Source organism: Astatotilapia calliptera, chromosome 16 (assembly GCF_964374335.1).
Source record: "Astatotilapia calliptera chromosome 16, fAstCal68.1, whole genome shotgun sequence".
In the NCBI taxonomy this organism is placed as follows: domain Eukaryota; kingdom Metazoa; phylum Chordata; class Actinopteri; order Cichliformes; family Cichlidae; genus Astatotilapia; species Astatotilapia calliptera.
In genome coordinates, this window is record NC_137437.1 from 2,004,483 (window position 1) to 2,016,719 (window position 12,237).

The following is a 12,237-nucleotide window of genomic DNA, read 5'->3' on the forward strand; positions in this document are numbered from 1 at the left end:
CTGGCAAGTAGCATTATCGCCACCTAGTGCTATGGAGTGTGAATGCCAATAGTGGTATTTGGAGCATTCAAAAATTAAAACAGTCAAACGCAAACAATTGAGTCCAAGATGCTGCAATATAACTTCTTAACAGTGAAGGTATGGGTTTTATTACATACTTGATATCTATATATTATTTTCTAAAATCCAGTCTTTGTAAAAGGACTAATCAGCTGTTGGGTTTCCAGTTGTCCGTGTATATGTCCACAACGGAGCCTAATCAAAGCACATGAAACACTCTGACGACAGACTTTTCCAGCTTTCCTGCTGAGCTTTATCTGCAGTGGATTGCTCATTTTATTCCTATATCTGTTAATCTTTTTACAGGGAACATGGCGACCCAGTTCATTTACTGTATTATTGTGAGGTCTTTATCTCAGAATATAAAGCACCTAGAGGCAAATTGAATTGAATTAAATTAAGATCAGCAGCATACTTTTGAGACTGAGAGTCGTCAAATATGTGAAAATGAACCAGCTCTGTAATGTGTTTGACATCATCATACAGGCCACCAAAACTAGTTACAGCATGAGTGCAAAAACTGAAAAAGATGTTGACATTATTTCTAAGTGAACCAGAGGTTTAGTGCTTACAAAGCAAGAACTACAGATCTTATTATTGCAGTAAGAGAATGAAATTTATCTGGCTTTATTTGAAAACAAAAAAACTACTTTGGTTTTGAGATGGCACGATACCACTTTTTTATGTCCGATACCGATATCATGAATTTGGATATCTGCCGATACCGATATGAATCCGATATAGTGTTTTTTAATCAACAAAACTGTTTTTTTAAATATCTTGCTGCATTTTGTATAAGTTCATACTCAAGTTTAAAACAACAACTACACTAAAGCTATTCTGTTATACCTGTATACAAAAAAAATATTTCATAGTTCAGCAATACTGATCAATCTAATAAACTTAAACCTACACCATCCTCCCTATTCTGGTATTTTAAAGAGTACTTAGCGTAAATATTAAGCAACCTAACTAATAGGGTTCCAACTCCCAGCAACAACAAAAATAAATAAATAAAAAATAGGGAACCACCCCTCACACTCCACCTCATGATGCTTAATCAACGTAATCAACCTTAATTTGATGCAGTGTGAAAAAAATGCACAGAAATCAATTATTTTTCAAGAAATATTAAATAGATTCAACATCTTTCTTCAACAAAATTGCAGACTGCACAGATGGTACCTTCCCAAAGGAAAAAGTACTATAGCTTACTAGGGTATATATATTAGACTTAATAGTCACTATATACAGTAATGGACTTCTATTCATTTTACATCAAATTAAAACTTTGGGTGTAAGATTCGGATAATTATTTATTAAAAGCTCGACATTTTAAATGAGAATAAGAAACAAAAGTGTGTCTTTGTGCCCCCTTTTCCCTGTTCATGCCCTATCGGCCCCCCTGGCTAAACTTTGCTAGATCCGCCCCTGCACAGTTACCAGCCGTCAGCTACATAGAAAAAGATCCTGGAGTAGAAAGTAATATTAAATAAATTCTAACAACAGCTGATCAAGCTTAAACGTGCTGCTGTTGTTCAGCCGCTGGTTTCCTCTTTCTGGTGCAAAGTGGGCCAAAAACAAACGAGAGACACGGACTCGCAACAGAAAAGCCGATCAGCTGATCATTAAGCAGTTTCATGATTGAAGTAGCAGCAGGAGAGGCAGTTGCTCCATATATCGCTTGTTAAGCTTAACGCAGGAATGCTTTACAAACATTCAGAGATGGACTTACACACTTGCTTTACTTCTCTCGGGATAACTTTGTCGGAGATGAAATGCCGGGTTGCTAGTGAAGCTCCACATGCTATCCAGACCACCGACAGGTCCCGCATGCCACAGCCGCTCTATCACGTGATGCATACTGCTCCGACGTGCTAACGTTCTGAGGTGAGTTACGGCCTGTTGCAAGTTTTGTGAGGTGCTTTCGTGATATTTAATGGATCGGATTACATTTTTTGTTTTTCTCCGATATCCGATCCAGTAATTTAGGTCAGTATCGGACCGATACCGATACCTAATATCAGATTGGTCCATCTCTACTTTGGTTACTATATAGTTCTAAACAAACACTCACACTATGTGTTTGCCAATTGCACAGAGTCTGTTTCTTAAGAAAAAAAGAAACACTTTTAAGCTATTTATGTTCATGCAGTCTACATCTGTTCTGACTCATTTGTTGCAGGGTGAACTCGTCAGAGTGTTATGTATCACTTAAGTATCACTTCTCTGTTCCAGATGTCAGCATCATACACTCTGGGATTGAATTAGTTAGGTCTGAAGTCACTTAGTTCTATGACATAAAGAACAATTTTCTGTCAAGATTTTTTTTTATAAATACTTGATAAATACTTGATAAAGAGATAGTAGAAAATACTTCTTAACAAAAAATTGTTTTTTATCTTGTTAGAAAGTCTAACAAAAAGATCTGAAGAGTTACTGTAAGTGTAACATATGTTAACCATTCCTCGCCGTCAGTCCCCTGACCGTGGTCGGGAGACACGAGGGGAGATGCTTCCTCCAGGGCCGAAGTTTGTCCTCCTTCGGGGTTAACTTCCTTCACTTTTGTGGAGTAGTGAGGCAGACAGAAATCAGCCGAGGCACCGGAGAGTACTGAAGAGATGAGGCTTTAATAACAGTACTGCACACTTCGGAAACACACTGCATAGCCTGTAGCCCGTTAGAACGCTGCTCCCGGTCGCCCTCTCTACCCATGACACACTCTCTCACTCTCTTTTCCCTCTTTCGCTCCCCGCGTTTCCTTCACGCGCATGCTCACACACACATTACATACACTCCTTACTGCACCCAGTCACACACAAGACAGCAATTCCCGCAACACTACCCCCACTCTGGATGGCAATTAAACAATAATTCCACTCCAGCATTGTAATGCATAAAACTGGTACACAATCCCCTTTACCACTTGGAGCCCACAGGAGATAAAAGTGTTAGCCATTACCGCATAAAAGGTGAGGTATAGTATCAACGAGTGCACTTCAGTGACAAAGAGGTTGGCTCAAGTAAGGTGTACATACATGTGCAAAATAAAGCATTTCAAGTGCTGTTAAGTAGAAAAGAAATTACACAATTGTAACTATTACATGGCGACCGGGAATAACCAACTTATCCTAGCATCTAGGAAGGCACAAATACAAATGGATAAGTGCATGTAGATAACCCCGTAGGTCCTTCAGATACTTTTTTTTAAATGTAAACATTGGAACAATGAAAAAAATATAACTCTTTTAAACCATTGTAGCTAACAGTATAGGAGGCTGAAACGATTTAAACTTGAACCGAATCTTCAGTCCTACTTGGAACTGTCCATGGTAGGTAAACCAAGTTAAGTGATCCACACTCCATATCGGTCTGGAGCTCTGCGCCGACGAGTTGGTCGCTGAAACTGCTGGCCCGGGTGGTCTGGCTCACCCACCACACCCCCACCATTCTCATGGTCTACATGGGAAGGGGACGATGGGACAACCACAACCAGAGCGGGATCAGCTGCAACTGAGACAGAAGGCTGAGAGGAGCTGGAGCCATTGCCAGTTGCAGTAGAGAACAGACTGTGCAGACCCAGATCACGGTCTGCTGGGTCATCTTCTAAAGCTGGTGGTGGGACCTCTGTAGGGGACCACTGATGAGCCTGATCAAGGACCCAGGTATTGTCCAGTGGCTCGCGGCAGCGATAATGCTTTAGCTGGTCATGGTGGACAACTTTCACTTTAGACCTTGGGTTCTTCTGGATCCGATAAACTAGGTCATCCAATTGTCCCAGGACAAAGAATGGTCCTTCATACGATGGGAGGAACTTTCTGACCTTGTTCTTGACGTGACGTGTTCCTTTGATGAGATACCACACAGGATCTCCAGTCTTATACTGTGTGTGGCAACAGTTCTTGTCATATTGCCTTTTTGCGCGCTTGACTGACTCACCCAGGGCTTCCCTGGCGATGAGGTGGGCCAGCTCCAGCCGCTCACGCATTTGCTGCACATACTCTGGAACTGAGGGTTGGTTGCCTGGATCAGGAGGTAGACCTGCGACAAGGTCCACTGGCTCACTCAGTTCTCGGCCAAACATCATGAAGTTCGGGGTGAAACCTGTAGCACTGTGTTTGGTCGCCCTGTAGGCCATAACAGCGTACGGGATCATCAGGTCCCAGTCCCAATGACAACGCTCTGCTGTGGAGGCCAGGATCTTCTGGAGAGTGGCATTGAAACGTTCAACCTGGCCATCTGACTGGGGTTGGAATGGCGTGGTATGAGTCTTATCTATGCCAAACAAACTGCACACCCCTTGGAACACATCAGATTCAAAATTGCGTCCCTGGTCACTGTGTAGTGCTTGAGGTATCCCGTAGCGGCACACCCACTCAGATGCAACGACCTCGGCAACGGTTGCAGCCCGTTCATCTGGGATAGGAAAGGCTTCAGTCCACTTTGTAAAGTAGTCTTGTATCACAAGCACATATCGGTTTCTGCGCTCTGTCTCATTCAGTGGTCCCATAATGTCCAGCGCAACGCGCTCCATTGGGGCTCCTACCCGGACAGTTCCCATCGGAGCTTGCGGTGTCTTCTGGGGTCGGGCCCTGGATGCACAGCTGGTACAAGTACGGCACCAAAGAGCGACGTCTTCCCTCATGTGATACCAATAGAATCGGGTTCGTAGTCTGGCCATAGTCCGCTCGACACCAAAATGTCCACCCACTGGCCCTTCATGCATCTGGCCCATCACTTCTGGTTGTAGCTTGCGTGGCAGTACGATTTGGGGATAGAACTGGGTCTCGTCAAGGCAGTAGAAGCGACGGACCAGAACTCCATCTCTGAGGTAGAGCCGTTTCCATTGAGCCCAGTATGTCTTAGTGGCTGGGCTGCATGGTGAAACGATAGTCCATGGGGGGCGCTCACTGCTGGCCTCCATCCAGGCGCGTATGGGTGCAATGTCTGCATCAGCGTCCTGGGCTTGGCTCAGCTTCCCCATGGTCCAGCCATGAAACAGAGAAGCAGTATCTTATCTTATCTTATCTTATCTTATCTTATCTTATCATATTATATACATTTGTACTTATGTAAATATGTATATTTTTTATAGTTTTTTCCTTTCTCTTAGTTTAGGTAAAAGTTTTTCTAGTATGTTTCTCACAGTCGGGGGGAGTATTTTTTAGCCAGGAAAAACATTTCACTGTATGTTGTACTAGCTATAACTACATGTGACAAATAAATAAAGAATGAATGAATGAATCTTCAGTATCAAGGGTTTTAGCCACATATACTTTCTCGGTCAGCTTTACAGTGTGTGTATTAGTGGACATGTTCTGGTGTGATATGTCTGTTCTAGTGTGAATTGTCTGTTCTGAGATGTCTGTGTTGATAGGAGTGTTTTGACATGAAATGTCTGACTTTGTAAGAGCAGTTTGGTCTAAAGTCTTTTTTTCTGGTGTGGTGGTGTTATGACTTACCCCCACTAGACACACCGCTGTAGTAGCCGGTTGTCCCTCCACCCTCACCGGACTCAGCAACAGGGAGCTGGTGTCAGAGTCCAACTCGCATTGAACTGCCTGATGACTGGTCCCCCCAAGATGCTTGGGGGGGTCCTGCACTCTGCATGGACAGGACTGGCGACAGGGTCTTCTGGAGAGGCTATCAGCATTGGTGTGCACTCGACCTGGACGGTGGATGATCTCAAAGTTGTACTCGGCAAGCTTCTCGAGCCATCGAGCTAATTGTCCCTCTGGCTTTTGTTAGCCACCGTAGACTGCTGTGGTCTGTGCGCACTTTGAAAGGCCGTCCAAGGAGGTACTGGCGAAAATGTATGGGCAGAAATCTGTGCCATCAGAAACTGAATTTGAATAAGTTAAATGTTAATTTGAATTGCTTAGATTGAATCTGAATTGTAACTTGAATAAATGCTTTTGAAAACTGAATTTGAATTAGTCTAATTTGAAATTGAATTTATGGTTTGAAAATGATCATCACTAAATTGAAATTGAATTTTATATTTTGAAAATGAATTGATTTGCTTTGAAACTGCATTTTATCCTTTAAAAATTCAGCTCTCGAATAATTTCAGTTTCACTTTTCACCATTCAATTTCAGTTCTACAATTCAATTTCAGTTCCAAAATTCAGTTTTTTTGGAACTTACATCCGGTTCCGGTTCAAGCGCAGATTAATAGAACTACGTTTTACTAGCTGACCGAAAGTGTTACTGACGGGAATCTACAGCGTCTTGAGCTGAATTAAGACTTCAGAAGTCATTCGTCATGTCGAATGACCAGCGGATAAACTCTCAGGTTGGTAATAAATGTATTACATGTATAAGAACAAGCGTCATGTTAACAAATGATAGCCGTAAGGTAACTTTTATGCTTATTGTAGCTGTTAGCTAAAAACGCTAATTTAGCATAGTTTGCCCTGGATTCAGCTTTGACAACAAATATGATCGACTGTTTCTAGTAGATTTCCTAAGTTGTCATCTTAGACCCTCTCAGAGTACCCCCTCTGTATGCTTGCAGAGACCCCTACAGTAGGGAAACATGCAAAACGGTGTCCAAACTTTTGTGTTTTAGCTTTATTTATGTCTTACAAAGCATCCCAACTCTTTAGCTAACTTAATAACTTTAGCTAAAGTGAATAGTTAGTCTAATTCATTAGTGCAGCATTACTGGGTCACCTCTGTTTGAAGTGATATAATATGATATACAACTATCAGTGTTTAACTACCATAATAATTCTTAGGGTACTGAGTGCATGCTTAATTAGATTTTTTTTTAAAGCATACTGCTCCATTACTATGTTTGACAGGCTGAAGTTGTCGGGTCACCTCCTAAATCGACCATCTTTTACAGGTGTTTTGTGCCAGAAATGGAGTGTCCACTGAAGACTGAAGATACTGAATCTCTACGCCTTGCCATTGATCCCTCTTGTGCCTTCATCTAGACAAGAGACATTAACTTAACCACTCTCATATGCTCTGTACCTACATCACCTTCCCTGACAGTCGTAGCTTGGCTCATCTGAGGGTGAAATTATAAGAATGTGTTATTTTGCAAAGTGCTCTCTAGGGTTCCTAAATAAAATATGGCATTGAGGTCATTTCTTTTTAATTAATCCCTTCTTCTGAAATATAAGAACCTCTCCTGGTTTTAATGGCACTTTGGATTTCCTTACTTTCTGTTCCACTTCCAAACCCAAATAGATGCTGACAAGCTGACACAGTAACATGGAAGAGGGAAAGAAGTTGGAAAGGACTAGTACAAATAAACCCAATGCCTAACAATGAAAAATGTAAAATAAGAACAATAATAATAATAAAGATAAAAGATGAAGTAACAAGTTTTTAGTTTTGTTTATTCCAAATGATCATCCAGATGTCTGTGACATGTGATGACAAACACCGTAATGGAAGGCCTTAGTCATCACATGCACTCATCATATATTTTTGCATATGCTGAACAGGCAGTCAGACATGCTGTAACTGTGGGGTGGAAAACAGCATGAACACCATACGGCAGGTGTCTCAAACTCCAGTCCTCGAGGGCATGGAAAAGTTGCATGACACTTTGACCCTTGAGGACTGGAGTTTGAGACCCCTGTCATATGGAATATGACAGGTGTGGTTGAACTGCATGAAGACTCTGAAGTTTCTCTTCTCTTCTGGCAGGACAGGAATGTGGCCTTGTCCTGTGAGCCACTGTAAGGATGTACTTAGAGTAGAACTGGACTGTCACCGGCCTCAGGCTCTTCACCCTTTTCAAAGACAAAGCAGTCATTTAGATAAAATATTAGATATTGTTTACCTGTAAATGCACAAAGAGAATTTAGAAATGTAATTATTGTCAAGAGTGAACAAGTACTGATAGTGTAATCTACAGCTGTGGCCAAACGTTTAGAGAATGAGAAGTGTTGTTTGCTTATTTACAAAGTTTGCTGTTTCAGTGATATTTGTATATCACATTATACCACTTCAAACAGAGGTGATCCAGTAATGCTGCACTAATGAATTAGACTAACTATTCACTTTAGCTAAAGTTATTAAGTTAGCTAAAGAGTTGGGATGCTGTGTAAGACATAAATAAAGCTAAAACACAAAGGTTTGGACACCGTTTTGCATGTTTCCCTACTGTAGGGGTCTCTGCAAGCATACAGAGGGGCACTCTGAGAGGGTCTAAGATGACAACTTAGGAATGCTACTAGAAACAGTCGATCATATTTGTTGTCAAAGCTGAATCCAGGGCAAACTATGCTAAATTAGCGTTTTTAGCTAACAGCTAAAATAAGCATAAAAGTTACCTTACGGCTATCATTTGTTAACATGACGCTTGTTCTTATACATGTAATACATTTATTACCAACCTGAGAGTTTATCCGCTGGTCATTCGACATGACGAATGACTTCTGAAGTCTTAATTCAGCTCAAGACGCTGTAGATTCCCGTCGGTAACACTTTCGGTCAGCTAGTAAAACGTAGTTCTATTAATCTGCGCTTGAACCGGAACCGGATGTAAGTTCCAAAAAACTGAATTTTGGAACTGAAATTGAATGGTGAGAAGTGAAACCGAAATTATTCGAGAGCTGAATTTTTAAAGGACAAAATGCAGTTTCAAAGCAAATCAATTCATTTTCAAAATATAAAATTCAATTTCAATTTAGTGATGATCATTTTCAAACCATAAATTCAATTTCAAATTAGACTAATTCAAATTCAGTTTTCAAAAGCATTTATTCAAGTTACAATTCAGATTCAATCTAAGCAATTCAATTTCAAATTTAACTTATTCAAATTCAGTTTCTGATGGCACAGACTTCTGCCCATAAAAATGGGACGTGAAATCCACGACGGCTAGTAGTTCACGTCGTGTGGTGCAGTAGTTTTGTTCAGTTCTTGATAGCTTACGACTGCCATATCCCAGCACACGTTCCACGCCCTGTTGCACCTGTGACAGCACCGCGCCGATGCCAGTGTCGCTGGCATCAGTGTCTAGTGTCATTTCTCCATGGTCAAGTGGATAGCCAAGAACAGGGGCAGAGGTGAGTCGACACTTCAGCTTGTCGAAAGCTGCTTGGTGCTCAGCATGCCACTGAAAATGTGCATTCTTCTTGGTCAGGTTGTGCAGGGGTTCGGCTATAGAGGCAAAATCTTTCACAAACCGGCGGTAATATGAGGCCAGGCCGATGAAGTGTCTGACCTCCTGGATGGACGTAGGTGTGGGCCACATCTGAACCTTTTGAACTTTGCTGGGGTCGGTAGCCACACCATGCTCCGATACCACATGGCCAAGATAAGCAACTTCGCGGCGAAAGAGGCAGCATTTGGCAGGTTTCAGTTTCAAGTTAGCTTGTCGAAGTCTATAGAATACCTGGCCAAGCCGTTGCAGCATCCCCGACACGTCCTTAGCCAGCACGATGATGTCGTCTAAGTAGACCAGGCAGGTCTCCCACTGCATACCAGCCGCTGGAACGTTGCCGGGGCATTGCATAGTCCAAATGGCATGACGTTCCACTCAAAGAGGCCTGTCCTAGTGCAGAAAGTGGCGGCCCTGCGTGCTCTAGGCGTCAGCTCAACCTGCCAGTAGCCAGATGCGAGGTCTAATGTGCTGAACCATCTGGCAGTTGAGAGTGTGTCCAGCGTGTCCTGGATGCGGGGCAGCGGGTAGGCGTCTGTTATGGTGCGGTCGTTGAGAGCCCTGTAGTCAATGCAGAGACGGTATGTCCCATCTTTCTTACGCACCATAACGATGGGCAAGGCCCAGCTGCTGCAGCTGCGTTGGGCGAGACCGCTCTGTAGACTGTTGTAGATCTGCTGATCAGCATTTTGCTGCTTTTCCCCTGCCATTCTTCGCGGATTTTGTTTGACTGGGGCACCAGGACGGGTTATGATGTCATGCTGCACCAGGCTGGTTCGGCCCAGGTCAGCAGGCCCTGTAGAAAACACATGTCCATAAGTGCAAAGCAAGCGTTTCAGTTGGAGCTGTTCATAGTCATTGAGGTCTGTGGAGCTCTGGGCATAGAGCTCCTGCAGGTGCAGAGGAACCACAGGAGGGCTGGTCAGAGAGTCTGCAGCTGGAGAGACCATGGAGGGTTCCACGGCGTCAGCTGGCTGGAGGAGCCCGGCAATGGATCCCGCCTTAATTGTTACTGCTTTATTGCCAAGGTTAAAAAGGCGAAGTGGGACAGCTTTAGAAGGCTGTGCGTTGACTAGGACTCTGGCGATAAGTACTTTGTGCTTCTCAACAAAACCTTTGGTGGGACTAAGCATCATGTCACCTCGAGCTGCTGCACCAGGATGCACGTTTCCTTTCACCATATACTCTTGCCCCGGTTCCACCACCACAGTTCTAGCTATTCTCACTGCGTGTGACTTTGTACTGGCTTCGGTTTGGTAGTAGAGCACCTCTTCACTGAAAAGGATGATGCGGCATTTGCCGAAATCAAGACGTGCTTCAGCTTGAGTGAGGAAGGGATGCCCAAGCAGCACCTCATTTCCTGCTATATCTGCCACCAAGAAATCAACATCCACCTGTCGATTGTTGATATTGACAGGTATCTGGGCTTCACCGACACCGGCACGTCCCCAGGTCCCACACCAAGCAAGGTCTCAACAACTGAGGGCTGTAGTGGTGGTCTCACGTCTGGGTGGATGGAGTTGTAGTAGGGCAGCGGCAGCACGCTCCTCCGGGCTCCACTGTCCAAAACAGCACATACCTCCACTTCGTAGATCCGCATGGGGATACTCATTTCTTGGCTTTGGCACTTAAGGTGGAGTACAGTGGATTTTGGGCTGTCCCAAGGGCTACTGTTCAGTGTTAAGGCCTTGGTGGTTTTGTGAGGGGAAGGGCACTGCTTTTGGACATGGCCCCAACCTTGACAGTTATGGCAGCGAACCCCACTCCTTTTAAAGTTTCTGTGATTGTTCGGTGTTGTCGAGGGTGTGTGTGGGGCAAAACGATTCGGTGAGGGGCTAGCTGCAGGTGCATGCTCATGCTCAGCAACAGTCTCATCTTTGTCTTTTTCTCTGACGACGGCAGCTCGGGGCCGGCGTTCAGCTGCGTTACGGGCTCCTTGCTGCATGGCACTGGTTACATAAGATGCAGCCCTTTTAGTGGTTTCGTGTCGGTGGGCTATTTCGTATGCACAGGCGAGTGTGGCTGGGTGCCTCTCTAGCAACTTCTGTACTATTTCTGCATCACCCAGCCCATTGGTGAAAACTTCAACAGCTATAGAGTCTTGTTCAATCTTTGCTCTATTACCATATGCAACAGCCACTTTCCCATAAATGTCATCTCTGAAAACATGCAGGGCCTCACCAGGTTTACGCACTCGCTGCCTCAGTTCTACAGCAACAGCAGCTGCATGGTCAGAAGAAGCGCCATATGCAGTTTCCAGTTCGTCCACCAGGCGGCGGTAATCCCATTTGGATGAGCGGGGATTTCTGTGGCTAATGGCCCCTGCTGCTCCAACTAGGCAGAATTTAAGCTGAGTTGTCATTGTTTTTTCTGACCAATAGTTAGCTTCAGCGCAGCTCTCAAACCTGTGCAGAAATTCCTTCCACGGTGTGGTGCCGTCATATTGGCCCGGACGTAGGGTGGGGACTCTCTCTCTAGGATCACTGTCCTCTTCACTGTCAGATGGGGGCTGACGGGGCACACAGCGGGTCTTGCCTGGTTTCGAGCGGGGTTTATGCTGTGCAGTGGTTTGCCCATAGCTAATGGCTTCATTAAGGCTACTGGAAGGCATACATTGCATGGGTGTATTTAACATTGCGTTAAATTGAGCCGGTGTGCTGTGTACAAAACTGTCCATGTGAGCGGAGGAAAATGGGTTTGAGTCTGGAAAGTGGATTTTCATTTGGGGAGTAGGGACTGGATAATAGTTCATGCTGCTGCCAGTGTTTCTCTCACGGCCGTAGCTGCGGCATTCAGCATCAACGAAGGGATTAGTACGGGAAAACTGCGGCTGGGCAGGACCATCGGGCGGCGCGAATACACCCTCTCCATTAGCATGCGTGTTAGCACAACTTTCGGCACACAGGAATGGGTTCATATATTCACATTTAGTCACAGCTCTGTCTCTGTTAGCTTCCCTAATGCTCGCGGCACCCTCGGAGACACTGGTCAGCGACATGAACGGGTTGGAGTAATTGGTCTCAAGTCCGAATGGCGAGCAGCGGCCATCG

General features: G+C 44.3%; 1 long non-coding RNA gene across 1 annotated transcript; it reads left to right on the top strand.

The window, feature by feature from the left end:
- The first annotated feature begins 6,217 nt into the window (after window positions 1-6,217).
- LOC145421028 (uncharacterized) lies at window positions 6,218-7,157 on the top strand. Its single transcript, XR_013902293.1, has 2 exons — window positions 6,218-6,355; window positions 6,911-7,157. It is a non-coding gene; the product is annotated as an uncharacterized LOC145421028 (long non-coding RNA).
- Window positions 7,158-12,237: the final 5,080 nt, after the last annotated feature.